Source organism: Dromiciops gliroides, chromosome 4, assembly GCF_019393635.1.
Source record: "Dromiciops gliroides isolate mDroGli1 chromosome 4, mDroGli1.pri, whole genome shotgun sequence".
NCBI classification, from domain to species: Eukaryota; Metazoa; Chordata; class Mammalia; order Microbiotheria; family Microbiotheriidae; genus Dromiciops; species Dromiciops gliroides.
In genome coordinates, this window is record NC_057864.1 from 267,768,445 (window position 1) to 267,779,400 (window position 10,956).

At 34.2% G+C, this 10,956-nt stretch overlaps 1 pseudogene; it reads right to left on the bottom strand.

The window, feature by feature from the left end:
* Window positions 1-945: 945 nt before the first annotated feature.
* On the bottom strand, window positions 946-1,850 carry LOC122755014 (annotated as a pseudogene).
* Between the last annotated feature and the right edge of the window lie 9,106 nt (window positions 1,851-10,956).

The following is a 10,956-nucleotide window of genomic DNA, read 5'->3' on the forward strand; positions in this document are numbered from 1 at the left end:
TGAATAAGAAGTAGCTATGGCAGACTATACATATTTCCTTTCAAATTATAAACAGGTATAGCAGTATCATAGATGCATTATTCTGGCATTTTAGCAAAGCATTTGGCAAAAATTATCATAACTTTGTGGACAAGACTACTCTTTATATTGAGAGATGCTAAGACAGAGAGGTTTGAGGTTTGGTGATAATTGAAAAATAGAGATAATTTTAGAGGCTATAACTCAACATGTGTATATATACATACATACACATACATATATATGTGTATGTATGTATGTATATATATATACATATATATATATATATATATATATATATATATATATATAATGGAAATTTGAAGAAAAGACTTAGGTTTGAATGGAGGATAAATAATGAAGCATTGAAGAATCATTGGGTGAAAATCCAAAACAAAGAAGCAATAAATAAACTTGTAAGCAAAAATGCTAGCAAGGAGATAAGATACCCAAACATTTGGCATGTAGTCAAAGTAATCCTTAAGAGGACATTTATATCTCCACACACTTTGATCAAAAAAACAGAAAATGAAGAGATAATTAGCAGAGAATTCAACTAAAAAAGAAAAAAAATCCCTTCCCCCAGAAAAATCAACAAATTTTAGCACAAATAGAAATTCCAATAAAATTGAAAAAATGAGTTGTCAAATAAAGGTTTATTTTTAAAGAATAATAAAATCATCAAACAACTAGTTAATTCAATAAAATAGGAGAAAGAGAAAAATCAAAATTAATTATTAAAAATGAATTTCATAACCAACATTGAAGAAATAAAATAGAAAGTATAATGTCAAATTGTGATAGGAGCAATGTCTTAACACTCCACCCCAAGGACGTTAGACTAGTGTTTTTTGTTTGGTTTGGTTTTGGTTTTAAAGGAAATATACCAAATTTATTGCAAAAAGACCCACAATCCTAGCAGTTTCCTTATTGATAGGATTTCTGGTAGTGAACCTGGGCTCCAGGTCCACCAAACTTGCAGCGAGAAGGGTCAGCCACCATCAGAATTCGGTCATACTGGATAAGGATGTCTTTTATTTCCTTCTTGGAAGCCTCATCCCCATATTTCTGATATTAGGCCACCAGGGCTTTGGAGATGGACTGCCAGATAGCATAAATCTGGGCGACAAAGCCTCATCCTTTCACTCAGATCCGAATATTTCAGCCAGCAAAATGTTCCTTGGCCAGTGGAAGGACAGGCTCCAACAGTTTGCACTGCAGGGTTCGAGGCTCAATCATCTCCAGTAGGTGTGCCCATTCACCTTGATCAGCCATTTCCTTTCTTGCAGTGGGCCACAAGCGGTGGCAGTTTTCTTTTGCCTGAAGACCTGGACAGACTGGAGTGGCCCCTTGGACTCCTTCTTCAGGAGTGGTGTCCTGCCTCTGGGTTGCTCTTTTAACAGGGCTTCTCTGTTAGCAGGCCCTAGAGGAGTAACTTTGCTGCCTTCTGCCCAGGGATTGGAGCATCTGCTGGTGTTTTGCTATGAAAAAAGAATCTCTCTGCTGGTAGGCCCCAAGGGGGGGATCTCACTATTGGTCAGCAGTGGGGTCAAGGCCTCCCTGATGGTTTATGCTGCTTGTAGGATGGCTGGTGAGGGTCCCTCTTGTGCTGCCTAGACTGCTCACTTGCCTAGGGGGCTGCTGGTTTACAGGAGGGCAGGGCTTTACTGGTAGATTGCCCCAGGTTCAGAGTCCTGATTCAAGCTCCCTGCTATGACCTGATACTGCTGCTTCTGCTCTTGAACCTCACTTCCCTCACACCCAGCTAAGACAGACCTTTCCTGTTGGGTTGGTAGGCTGCTTCCCTGTTCCTGGAATGACTCAGAGGTCATTTTCTATTGGTTTGAAGGGGAAATTTGGGAGAGTTTCAGAGGGTTCCTTCCTGACTCTGCCATCTTGGCACCAGAAGTCCCTTCCCTAATGCTACGTTTTGAGAAGGGATAAACAGTAAGGGGATAAAGGAATTCCATTTCATTTATTTTGAGTTTTGTTGGGTATAATTCATGTCCTAGGCTATGATCGATCAAGCTGGTTTGCTACCTCAGTATTAGATTTATAAGTAAATGAGTTAATTTTAGGCTATTAAGAACAAAGTGAGAGAAGTTTGCTTAGCTGTAGCAGGATACTCAGAGCACCAAAGACTTTATTAAGGATAACACTTTCCCTAGCCTGTGTTTCTTGTACTGTTATGCTTAACGCATGAGGGAAGAGCTACAGCCTATCTTTTAGAAGTGATTTTACTTATGAAATCATTCATATTTATAAAGGTCCTGAGTCAATTAAATCTCAAGGACAGTTTCAGTACCTTTTAAAGAACACTAGGTGCCTCGGCCCATGCCAGTGATGAGCTCCTGACTTAGGACAGTGCAGGAATAGAGCCCAACTCTCTCATAAAAATGCCAAGTCACAAAAAAGACATAAAAGTGAGTAAAAAAAAAAAGCTTGACTATAGAAAGTTACTATGGTGATATGGGAGATGAAGGTATATATTTAAAGGAGGACATTAATAACAAAATAGCCACATGAAGAAAAATGTAAATTGGTTTCAGGCCCAAAAGGAATTCCAAGAAGAGCTTAAAAAGAACTTTAAAAGGTAAATTAGAGATGTGGAAGAAAAAGTGGGAAAAGAAATGAGAGTACTGCAAGAGAATCATTAAAAAAAGTCAATAGAATGGGAAAAGAAATACAAAAATTTACTGAAAAAATTCCCTAAAAAACAGAATTAGCTAAATGGAAAAGGAAAGAATTAAACAAATAGAAACTAATGACTCTGTGAGAAATCAAAATAAAATAAAGTAAAATTTAAAAAAATGTGAAATTTCTCATTGGAAAAAGAACTGACCTAGAAAATAGATCCAGGAGAGATAATATAAGAATTATTGGACTACCTGAAAGACATGATACAAAAAAAGCCTGGACAATATCTTTCAAGAAATTATCAAAGAAAACTGCCCTGGTATATTAGAACCAGAGGCCAAAATAGAATCCACCAATCACCACTTAAAAGAAGTCCCAAAATAAAAATTCCCAGGAATATCACAACCAAATTTCAAAGCTCAAAGATCAAGGAGAAATTATTGCAAGCAGCCAAAAAGAAACAATTCAAATATCATGGAGCTACAGTCAGAATTACTTAGGACTGGGCAGCTTCCACATTTAAGAACCACAGGGTTTAGAATATGATATACCAGAAGGCAAAGGATTTAGGTTTACAAATAAGAATCACCTACCCAGTAAAATTTGAATATAATCTTTCAGGGGAATAAATGGATGTTTAATGAAATATAGAACCTTTGAGCATTTCTGATTAAAAGGCCAGAGTTGAATAAAAAATTTGACCTTCAAATGCAATACTCAAGGGAAACATAAAAAGGTAAAAAAGTACCAAGAAAAATATAAGAAATTTAATAAGGCTAAACTGTTCATATTTCTATATGACAAGATAATATTTGTAAGTCTTATCTTTATTATAAGAGCAATTAGAAAGAGTATATGTAAACAGAGGATGTAGTTATGAGGTGACATTGATGGGACATTAATATTTGTAAGTCTTAACAACTTATTATAAGAGTAATTAGGAGTATAAATAGAGTGTGTGGTTATGAGGTCACATTGATGGGATGACACCCCAAAAAACCAAAATAATGAGGTAAAAAGAAATTTCATGGAAGGAGGAGAGAAATTGAATGGGGGCGAATTGTCCCACAAAAAAGAGGCATGAAGAAACAATTATAATGGAGGGGACAATGGGGCAGCTGACAAAGATTAAACCTTACTCTCAACAAAGTTGGTTCAAAGAGAGAATAACATACACACTCAGTTGGATATAGAAATCTATCTTACCCTATAAGGAAGTAAAAAAGAGACAGGGATAATAGAAGAGTGGAGGGGACTGATATAAGGGAGGGGATATTGAGGAAGGTGGTGATAAGAAATAAAACACTTGTGAAGAGGGAAAGAGTGAGGGTTAAGAGTGTGAGGAGGTAAACAGGTGAAAAATAGCATGGAGGCAAATACACAGTTATCATAACTATAAATATGATGGGATGAGCTCACCCACTAAACAGAAGCAGATAACACAATGGATTAAAACCCAAATCCTACTATATATATATTTTAATAAGAAACACATTAGAAACAGAGAGATGCACACAAGGTAAAGGTAAGGGGGTGGAACAGAATTTATTATGCTTCAGCTGAAGCAAAGTAAGCAAGGGTAGCAATCATGATTTCAGACAAAGCAAAAGAAAAAATAGATCTCATTAAAAGAGCTAAAGAAGGAAACTATATCTTGTTGAAAAGTACTATAGATGGGGCAGCTGGGTGGTGCAGTGGATAAAGTACCAGCCCTATATTCAGGAGTACCTGAGTTCAAATCCGGCCTCAGACACTTAACACTTACTAGCTGTGTGACCCTGAGCAAGTCACTTAACCCCAATTGCCTCACTTTAAAAAAAAAAAAGTACCATAGACAATGAAGTTCAAAACTTAACATATATGCACCAAATAGTATGGCATCTAAATTTCTGAAGGAGAAGTTGCATGAGTTACAGGAGAATATAGATGATAAAACTATACTAGTGGGGGACCTTAACTTTCCCCTCTCAGAAGTAGATAAATCTAACCAAAAATAAACAGGAAAGAAATTAAGGAAAAGAATAAAATTCTGGAAAACTTTTATTTGATAGATCTTTGGAGAAAACTGAATAGGAATAGAAAGGAACATACCTTCTTATCAGCAGTACATGGAACCTACACAAAAATTGACCATATATTAGGGCATAAAAACCTTACAACCAGATTCAGAAAAGCAGAAATAGTAAACATTCTTTTCAGATCATAATACAATATAAATAACATTCAATAATGGACAATTGTAAGATATTAAAAATCAATCAGAAATCAGGTAATCTGATCCGAAAAAACAAGTGGATCAAAGAACATATCATAGAAAAAAATTGATTTTATTAAAGAAAATGAAAATGATGAGACAACATACCAAAATGTATGAGATTCAGCCAAAGTATTACTTAGGGGAAAATGTATATCCCTAACTGCTTACATAAATAAAATAGAGAAAAAACAGTTCAATGAATTGAGCATGCAATTAAAATAAAGAAAACAACTAGAAAATGAGCAAATTAAAAATCCCCAATTAAATACCAATTGAAAATCCTGAAAATTAAAGGAGAGGATAATAAAATTGAAAGTAAGTAAACCAGTGGCACAGTGGATAAAACACCAGTCCTGGATTCAGGAGGACCTGAGTTCAAATCCGGGCTCAGACACTTGACACACTTACTAGCTGTGTGACCTTGGGCAAGTAACTTAACCCTCATTGCCCTGCCCCCCCCCCAAAGCAAGTAAACCATTGAATTAACAAATAAAATTAGAGCTTCTTCCTTTCTGCCTGCTCTGCCATATTCCAGTGAGTTGCCAAAATGACGAACACAAAAGGAAAAAGGAGAGGGACACAATATATGTTTCCTAGGCCCTTTAGAAAACATGGTGTTGTCCCTTTGGCTACATATATGTGAATATACAAGAAAAGTGATATTATAGATATCAAGGGTATGGGCACTGTTCAGTAAGGGATGCCCCACAAATGTTACCATGGCAAGACAGGATGGGTCTATAATGTTACTCAACATGCCATAGGCATTGTTGTAAACAAACAGGTTAAGGGCAAGATTCTAGCCAAGAGAATTAATGGGCGTATTGATCATATTAAGCTTTCTAAGAGCAGAGATAGCTTCCTGAAGAAAATGACCACAAGAAGAAGGAAGGCAAAGAAAAAGGCACCTGTGTCCAACTGAAACATCAGCCTCCTCCACCCCATGAAGCACACTTTGTGAGGACCAATGGCAAGAAACCTGAGCTGTTGGAACTAATCCCCTACAAATTCATGTTAAAAATGACTAAAAATAAATAAATAAAAAGATTCTTGGATTATGAAAATAATGAAACAAACAAACAAATAAATAAATAGAATTAGAAGTTGTTTTATGGGGAAAAAACAATAAAATAAACCATTGGTTAATTTGATCAAAAAAAGGAAAAAGAAAACCAAATTACTAGTATCAAAAATGAAAAGAGTGAACTCACTACCAATGAAGAGGCAATTAAGATAATTGTTAGGGATTATTTTGCCCAATTATATACCAATAAATTTGACAATGTAAATGAGATGGAAGAATATCTGCAAAAAATATAAATGACCAAGATTAACAGAAGAAATTAAATATTTAAATAAATCAATTTTAGAAAAAGAAATTGAATAAGCCACCAATTAACTTGCTAAGAAAAAATCTCCAGGATCAGATGGATTCACAAGTCAATTCTACCAAACATTTAAATAACAATTAATCCCAATACTATATAAATTATTTGAAAAAATAAGTGGAGTCCTGCCAAATTCCTTTTATGAGACAAATATGGTCCAAATACCTAAACCAGGAAGAGACAAAACAGAGAAAGAAAATTATAGACCAATCTCCCTAATGAACAGTAATGCAAAAATATTAAAATATTAGCAAAAAGATTACAGGAATATATAATAATGATCATATACTATGACCAAGTGGGATTTATATCAGGAATGCAGGGCTGGTTCAATATTAGGAAAACTATCAGCATAATTGACCATATCAATAACAAAATGAATAGAAATCATATGATTATCTCAATATTGGCACAGAAAAGGTCTTTGACAAAATATAGCACACATTCCTATTAACACTAGAAAGCATAGGAATAAATAGAGCTTACCTTAAAATGATAATATTTATCTAAAACCATCAGCAAGCATTATCTGTAATGGGGATAAGCTAAAAGCCTTCCCACTACACCATAGTAAATGACTACAGAAATCTAGTATGTGATAACCCAAAGATCCAAACTTTTGGAACAAAACCTCATTATTTAACAAAAACTGCTAGGAAAACTTGAAAACAGTATTGCAGAAACTGGGTGTATTCCAACATCTCAAACCACATACTAAAATAAGGTCAAAATGGATGCATGATTTACACACAAAGGGTGATACCATAACCAAATTAAGAGAGCATGAAATAGTTTATCTGTCAGATTTATGGACAGAGGAAGAATTTATGACCAAAGAAGACATAAAGAACAATACAAAATGTAAAACAGATAATTTTGATTATATAAAATTAAAAGGTTTTTATACCAACCAAACTGATGTAACCAAGATTATAAGAAAAGCAGAAAAATGGGAAATAATTTTTGAAGCAAGTATTTCTGCTAAAAGTCTCATTTCTCAAATACATAGAGAACTGAATCAAATTTATAGAAATAGAAGTTTTTCCGCGATTAATAAATGGTCAAAGGATATGAACAAGCAGTTTTCAGACAAAGAAATCAAAGCTATTTATCGCCATATAAAATATGCTCTAGATCACTATTGATCAGAGAAATGCAAATTAAAACAACTCTGAGGTATCACCTCACACCTCTCAGAGTGACATATATAACAAAAAAGGAAAATATTGGATGCTGTAGGGGATATGGGAAAACTGGGATGCTAATCCACTGTTGGTGGAGTTGTGAATGGATCCAACCATTCTGGAGGGCAATTTGGAATTATCCTCAAAGGGCTATCAAACTGTGTATACCCTTTGACTCAGCAATACCAGTGCTAGGTTTATATTCAAAAGACATTCCCAAAAAGAGAAAAAGACCTATTTGTACAAAAAAAAATTATAGCACATCTTTTTGGCTAAGAATTGGAAATCAAAGGAATCCCCATCATTTTGGGAATAGCTAAATAAGCTGCAGTATATGATGGAGATGGAATATTATTGTATGATAAGAAATGACAAGCAAGATGATTTTAGAAAGGCCTAGAAAGACTCATATGAACTGATGCTGAGTAAAGTGAGCAGCACCAGGAGAACATTGTACATTGCAACAGGAATGTTGTTAGATGAAGAACTGTGAATGACTTAAGTGTTCTCGGAAAAAACAATGATCTAAGACAATCCCAAAGGACTAATAATGAAGCATACTATCCATCTCCAAAGAAAGAACTGATATTGATTGAACACAGATTGAAGCATGCTGTTTTCACTTTCATTTTTTCCTTTATTGGAATTTTCTCATACAAAATAATATGGTAATGTTTTACATAATTGCATAATTACATAATTATCTGATTGTTTACCACCTCACAGAGGCAGGAGGGAGGGAGGGAATAAAGGATAAAATTTGGAACTCAAAACTTGGAATCAAATGTTTATTATAGGGGCAGCTAGGTGGCACAGTGGATACAGCACTGGCCCTGGATTCAGGAGTACCTGAGTTCAAATCTGGCTTCAGACACTTGACACTTACTAGCTGTGTGACCCTGGGCAAGTCACTTAACCCCCACTGCCCCGCAAAAAAAAAAAAATGTTTATTATAAAAACACAACAAGGGGCAGCTAGGCGGCGCAATGGATGGAGCACCGCCCTGGAGTCAGGAGGACCTGAGTTCAAATATGGCCTCAGACACTTAAGACTTACTAGCTGTGTGACCCTAGGCAAGTCACTTAACCCCAATTGCCTCACCAAAAAAAAAAAATTTTTAAATTTAAAATTAAAAAAAAAACAAAAATACAAAACATAACTTTAGATTACCTTCTACCAATTGCTTCCCTCTATATCGTACTTATGTGATGCTGGACTGAGCAGGAAGAAGTCAGAAAACTATGTTGACTTGGAATATTACTAATGTATTTTTATCAAATTTCAACCAGGCTCTAATTGCAGCAACGAAATTCATATATCCCTCTTTCATCAATTACAAATATTGCTCCCTAAATATTCAAAAGCTGATCTCATGTCATCTCCTATATTACCCTTCCTATCTCCCCCTGCCACTCTCTCAGGTGAGGACCTTATCTCTTGACTTAAAAAACTGAGGACATCTACTATAAATATTAGAACATACACTTTCACCTTTCTCTTTAGTGCATATAAATGTACATATGTGCTATGATAAGAAAATATAAAGTAATTAAGATTAAAAAAACAGGCAAGAAAGGGACAAAAATATCTGCATTTGCAGATGGCATGGTGGTTACTTAAGCAATCTTGGAATTCAAATAAAACTTAATTTTAGTAAGATCAGAATAGAAAATAAATCCACTAAAAGGTTATCTTTTCTGTTTATTATGAAGAAGTCCATTTGGAGAAAATAGAGGGAAAATCTCATTTAAAACCACTAAGTAACCCATTGAAGAATGGAAAGATTACTTAGAAAGGCATTTTCAGGACTTAGATGAACACAAATATAAAATGTTATTTACCAAAAAAAATGTTATTTACAGAAACAAGGACTGATAATATTTCTTTTTCATAGATCATAAAAATATAATAAAATTATGATACTCTATAAATTGATGTATAAATTTAGTGCCATACAAATAAAATACCAAACAGCTTATAGTTTAAATCTAGATAAAATAACAAAAACAAACAAACAAAAAGCTAGAATCTAAGGGGAAACATTGAAAAAAGAATATGTAGTTTGGAAGGGAGCCTAGCATTACTAGTTCTCATACTATACTGAGGCAATAACAGTAAAACTCTTTGCTATTGGTTAAAAAAAATGGAAAAGTTCACTCAACACGACTTGCATTTGAATTCTTGTCCTATTACTTTGTACCTATGTAACCTTTAGCAAGTTATCTATTCTCATTAGATCTCATTTCTTTATATGTAAAGTGAGGCTATTAGATTAGAGAATTTCCAAGGTCCCTTTCACATCTAAATCTCTTAATGTTATTACTTTTTTGCATATTAATTAATAGATAGATGTCACCTGGAAGAAGTCCTCAAATAATCATCCAATGTTGTGCTATTTTCTTGACCTTGTTTTTGTCCTTAAAATTAAAAAAAAAAAACACAACACTTTGACTGAAGACCTAAAATATACATTTATTATCCTTATTGACTGCCAGAAATCTGGGAGTCCTCAGCCATATATTAGATGGCTAAACTATCCAACCCAAATCCTTAAAGAATTAAATGGAAGTGAAATGGTAGTAAATTAAATAAGATGAAATCTTAACAGTGATAAATATAAAAGGCTTGATTTAAGTTTAAAATATTAACTGTAGAAATATGGAATGAGGTAATTAGTGGCTAAAAATATCTATGAAAAATACCTTGGGTTTTAGTGTATTACAACACAGTATGGGTCAACTGTGTCACGCAGCAAATAAGCAAACAACAATCAAAGCTAGTAGTAGGTTACATTAATAGGGAAAAGAGGCCAGAATAAGGGAGGTGATAGGTCCTCCAAACGCAGCTCTAGTCAGGCCACATTTGGAGTATTATGATGACTTGTTAGAAACAAACTTTAGGAAAGATATAGGCTAAACCTTGTCTAGGGGAATAAGAACAGGATGATCATATGTTTTAAAATCCATGTCATATGAGAATTCATTGAAGAAATTAATAATAATCTTTTAAAAGAGAAGACTGGGAAAGGGATGGAGACAGGGATACTGTGGCAAATACAAATCACTATCTTATGTTTGAATTGAAGTCATGTGGAAGAAAGATTAAATTTACTCTTCTTAGCTCTTTAGGGCAGTGATAAAACCAATGTGTAGATGTTGAAGAGAGACAGGTGTGAGCTTGATTTAACAAATAACTTTTTAATAGTTATTTTATAAATTTAGAATAGGAAAGAACCTTAGAGGTTAACTAATCCAACCCCCTAATTTTGCAAATGAGCAAACAGAAACATAGAAGGAAGGAAGGAAACAAGCATTTATTAAGCATCTACTATGCCCCAAACATTGTGCTAAGCACTTTACAAATGTTATCTCATTTGATTCTTTTTTTTTTCTTTTTCCTTTTGCGATCTCTTTCAGGAGGTGATTGGTAGATTATTTCAATTTCTATTTTACCTTCTGCTTCTAGAATATCA